At 36.7% G+C, this 5,634-nt stretch overlaps 1 protein-coding gene across 11 annotated transcripts in view; it reads right to left on the bottom strand.

Moving 5' to 3' along the window:
• LOC102670888 (papilin) overlaps nt 1-5,634 on the bottom strand; it is a 138,956-nt gene that overhangs the window by 124,667 nt on the left and 8,655 nt on the right. The window lies entirely within an intron of this gene.

Below are 5,634 nucleotides of genomic sequence, written 5' to 3'. Positions count from 1 at the left end.
TCTTCACGAATATAATAAAAGTGTAAGCTGAAGATAATTTTGATTTAATTCGAAGATTTTTCCAAAGATCGTGGATATTTGCGCGAATTTTATATAGCATCTTCACGAATATAATAAAAGTGTAAGCTGAAGATAATTTTGATTTAGTTCGAAGATTTTTGCGAAGAAATCGATTTGCAAATTGTAAGATTGTAACGATGCAAATGCAGTGTGATCGTAGCATCTTCGAGAATAATTGTTACGAATAATAAAAAATAATCTGAGGATGATTTTAATCGAAGATTTTTCCGAAGAAATCGATATTTGCGCGAGTTCTATATAGCATCTTCACGAATATAATAAAAGTGTAATCTGAAGATAATTTTGATTCAATTCGAAGATTTTTGCTAAGAAATCGTGGATGTTTGCGCGAGTTGAGTGAGATTGGTATAACGATGTAAATGCAGCGTGGTGCATAGCAAGTGCATTGACTTGGCAAGCTACGATTCAATTAGTTTGAACGATCATCCGGTCAAATCTTCCGAGAATTAATTACCGTTCTCATCGGGTTTTGACATTGAAAGAGGAACAGATGATTACACACCGGCCAATGCAGAGTAAATCTTCTTGATTAAATCTTGCAAAAATAACATAAGAGTGGAAATGGCATAACCGGAAAGGATACGTTGCTCCAAGATAAATCTTGGAGATGAGATTTTTCAAACGTCTCCAATTTTTCGTTTCAACTCTGGTTCTCGAAAAATATTTCAAAAATATTTCAAAATGATAAAAATAATCGGTAGTGTAACAAAATAAACATTTCCACGAGACTTTTATACCATAAATTTAGAAAGAATTATCACACCATTAAATGAGAAACTTAACGAAGAAAAGAAGGTTTCGTCGAGTTTTTGATCGGTTTCACCATCATTACATACAGCTTGTATAAAGCGAAAATATTTAAGCGCCTCCTCCAACTTTTCCAGACGACATCCCTCGAAAGATACGAACCAATTGCATCGAATTTCGAAAACGTGGATCGTAAAAATCGAACGAAAGGGCTTCAAAAGGAAAAGAAAGGGGGAAAAGGAAGAAGAAAAAAAGAGTTGAACGAGAGATAAAGAGAGAAGCGTGCAGCAACCCCTCGATGAGAGGGCAAGAACCAGACGAGCGCAATCGAAAGGGCCATTGTTACCAGGAATCGGGGACAGGATATTACTCGTTAGTTGTGATTCGAACTTTTTATTACGACATTGTCCCACACACACCCTCCTACCCCTCTCCCGTGTCTTCCTGTTATTGAAGCCCGAATCGAAAATATTAAAATGCACCGTGCGTTGATAAGCTTGGAATTCTGTAATTGCACTCGTTATGAGATTGTGCAAACCGGGATGCTTCATTGGCAACTAATTAACGACGAATTGTTGGAACGGCGAGGAACGGAATAAAACTTTTCTCGAATAACGGGCAGAAATTTATATACGCATTTGGATAATTACATCGTCGGTTGACGATATATTGTTATACGCGTACAGGCGTTTATTTGAATAACGTTTACGTTATTTGTTATTGTCCATTCGATGGATTTAATTTACAAGAGTCATACAAAATATAAGAAAATTATACGTATTTTTCTTTCTTATTTTTTAAGCGAATCCGTAGAATTCGTGGAAGAAAATTTTATGCTTTCTAAATAATTTTGCAAATTTGATTGATTCTCAAGATATTGGAATAAAATTTGTAACATACATAATAAAATATCGAAAAGAGAGAATCTTGCTCTACAATTTGCGATACGTTTCAATTCGAGAAATTGGAGAATTACAGCGAATTACATTGGATTTAAGTGATTAAAATATCGATACATTCCGTAATATCTGGATTAATTAACAACAAATAATGATTAAATGTTTCAAAGCAATAACGAATTAATTATACATCCGTTATCGATTTGCAGCCTGGAATATATTTAAAAAAGAAAAAAGTAACAATATATAATATAATATATCTATTGGTATACCCAATTAATTATTCCAATATTCCAATAACATCTCGATAGTGGAAAATTGCTGGTAAAACTTTGTACCCCGGCAGATTAACGTTGCAAACGTGATCGTAAACGTTCAAGGCCGCGCGAAAATACCGAGTGCAATCTCGTTTCCCACAGTCGATATCAATCCAATTCTATAAATAATGGAGTTTCGTCCATTCAACTCATAAATAATGGAATTCTTACTATTCTTAAACTGACAAGAATTGACCCGCTTCAAAAATGGATGGAACGATCCGCAACTATTCCACGTGGAATAGTAGCGGGGATATCCCGATGGATCCACCACTATCTCGTATGTATTTTTAATGGCGGAACGGTGGAAACTAATTTATTTACCGTTGAATCGAGACGTAAATTTAATTCTTCCTCCCCTTCCCCTATAGAAAAATTATTTTTTAAATTCTTGTCAGAGAACTCGGGGAAAACTCGTTCCCTCGCGTTACTCTCTTTTGTAATTCCCGCGCGAACTTCACCGCGAACACACCCGAAACCGCACGAAGATAATATTGCGTATTTCGACGAAGTTTTTTTAATAAAAAAGAAAAAAAAATTCAACTTTGTTTCGTACGTGATGGTTTCGCAAATAATTTCACTCGACTGAAAAACACGGAGCATTTACGCGAAGATTACGACGTCGATCCTCCGTACCGGAAATTGCGGGCGCGAACGATTTTCGAGTCGAACAACGCTACCCAATCGACCCAAACCCTCCGCAAAACGAAAAAACATTTGCTATTCTGGGATTATATATCGCTAACAATTTCCTTTTATGAAAAATTTCCTTGTAATGGAAAATATAAGATTAAAAAGAATTTTGAAGTTTCTTAAAAAATACAACGGAGGATTTCAATCTGTCCGACTCTAGAAGAATTATTATATCATCATAAAAATATTTTAACCTCTTCGATACGTTTTAAAAATTATTCCAAGTAAAAATCTGTCGTGTAAATAGAATCTTTCGATGATAAAAAAACAAAAAGCCTCGAAGCACCGATGATATTTTACTTTACGCTTATTTCGATCTGCCGCTTTTACGAAAGTAACCCTGTCTTTGATGCCTTATAACGTCCCTAATATATACGTATATATATATATATATATGTACAAAAAAGTTTGCTAAAAGTCAAACACAATTAAAACTTTATACCTTAAGTTATTAAAAGAGGTTTTAAACGGAACCGGTATATAGATTTTCCACGGTCGCCATACTTTCGCTATCATTTCTATTTAACAGCTTAACTGTTCCTGCGCGGCTGTTTCATGCGTGTCACGATATTCCCAGGACGGCGTAAATTTAAAGTCGTATACAGAGGAGGAGGAGGAGGGCGAAAAGGTCGTGGCGGAAACTCGAGGAGGTAGGTAAGGCGCGTCCTTTCCGACCGACCTTTTCCATCTTCCGGCGAAAAAGCCGGCGGAATGGGCGGCGGTAAAGAACACATGTGCGCCCGAACGAAAGTTTAGCGTCGACCGTTGACCCGCCTCTCCGAATTATTCAGTAAGATCTCGACCCTGGGGCGGCGGCCGACCTCCGCAGATATTGGAGTTGTTTCGTGAATGGCGGAAGTTGAGGCTCGGATACCGAAACCTGCGATATTTAATTCACGAATATCGCCCTTTGTCACTCCCCTCGAAATTTTGTTCGAATTTTACGCGGGAAAAATTCGAGAATCGGATCAATCTTGATCCATCCGATCTATCTTATCGAATTATAAAAGGTAAGAGAGAAAACTGATGAACTTGTTTTGTTTTTTTTTCTTTTTTTTTTCTAGAATTTATAAATTCTATTGATTAAAGATATATAAGGATTGGCAATGTATTTGTAATTCTATTTAAAAATGCTAATCGATGATGAATTATTAAAATGACTTTAAAAACTTGGGATATTAATGTGCAGAAAATTCCTGTATATTAATTGGGAAGATTAACATTCACGATGATATCGTAATACGACAGTTACGACGAGTCATAACTCATCGATTAAGATGAGAAGGCTAATTATAAGTGTTGGTTATAATTATGAATATAGTAATAATGTGTTATTGCGTAACGTTTGTCTAAAAAAGAGTGATGTTACGAGTTTAAATTTTATCTGATTGATTTTATAGGCGATTCCTTCGATTCGAAAAGGATATTTTCTTGTCACAATGTTTCGACGTTGCTTAAAATCAGCTTGTCATCTCAATCACCCTTTATCAAGAACGATGAATTACAGTAATGAATGCTCAACGTTCGTTTCGTTCTCTGCAGAAGAATATAGGTGGCAATTAAAGGCAATGTATACACGCGCAACCGCTAAAAGGGACGTTTAGTCGGCTGCATCAAAGAAACGTGCAGTCCCTCTTATTAATTCATGCTAATCGTTTACCCTCTCGAGAAACGGTTCTCGATCGTTCAAACGCGAGCTTGCTCGCTTCTAACCGAATGAACACGCAGTTTTTTCTTCATCAAATTTCGAAATCAAAACCGATATAATTAATATCGAATAGCAAATAAATTGAAAAACAAAGTTGAAATAATTGATTCACGAATCCACGTTCTAATATTTTCCAAGCCATTCGCGTATCATCGCTTTCATCCTCCCTTTCCACGAATCGCAAAGCAGAGAGAAAGGCAACCCTCTTCCACGGAAAATAATCGAAATCAACTCTGTTCCAAAACGGAGCAGCGAGTAAATAGAGTATAGACAAAATAGCATTCTTCGAGGAGATCAAAGCTAGCATTTTCGACACCGTGCAGATGGTTCAACAACGGACGGGAAAACAATAATTTCGGTTCGACAAACAAGTAGTAGCTACGATAAATAAACGGTAATACTTTCGTTACCACGGGTATAAGGAGGTGGATGCAGTGTGCAGAACAAGAATCCTGAACGGGGGCTGCTCTCGTGCGTATTAACTTATGGAACAGAAATAACAGCCTTCCCCATGGGAGCCAAAATAACTCGGCGAAACACGGGATTGTCCGCGACTCGCCGCTCTCGTTACCAGCCGAGACACCGCTTCCCGACTCGGCAAAAATACGGATCGATGTGTTCGTCCAAATTTAGAATTCAATTCCGTGTTTTTACGATTAAATTATTTGAGCATTAAGTAAGATCGGTAAGATTATTTCAATCTTCGATGCATAATAAAAAAATTATTCAACAGATACGATTTGTAAGAGAAGCAAGGAATTTATGATTTATAATTTGTATAAAAATTATTGTTTCTTTTTATTTCGTTATTAAGGGATTCGAAAATTGTTTGGAAAATTATAAGAGAGCGAAAGTGGAGAATATTTTTGAAAAAGTTACGATTAAATAAATGGTAATCTTAATTTAATCTTAATTTAAAAAAGGGTATTAATTTTTAATATTTTTATTTCGATGAAAACAGAAGTCAAGAGGCGCAAGATCAACCGATGAGAAGGAGAGACGGAGCAGACACTTGTCCGAGGCTGGAAGCGCGATTAACCTTGACAGACATCGTTTCCTCCGGGTGGAGGGACACAGTGGAAACGCGGCCTCGGCTAATCGTTTTAAATGGCTTCGAATCGGTTCTCACAGGCGCGTTTAGCTTGTTCAATTTGTCGCGTGATCCTCGAAAGCGTGGAGAAATTAAGAG

This window comes from Apis dorsata, unplaced genomic scaffold, assembly GCF_000469605.1.
Source record: "Apis dorsata unplaced genomic scaffold, Apis dorsata 1.3 scaffold_165, whole genome shotgun sequence".
In the NCBI taxonomy this organism is placed as follows: Eukaryota; Metazoa; Arthropoda; class Insecta; order Hymenoptera; family Apidae; genus Apis; species Apis dorsata.
This window is presented reverse-complemented; position numbering and strand designations above follow the sequence as displayed.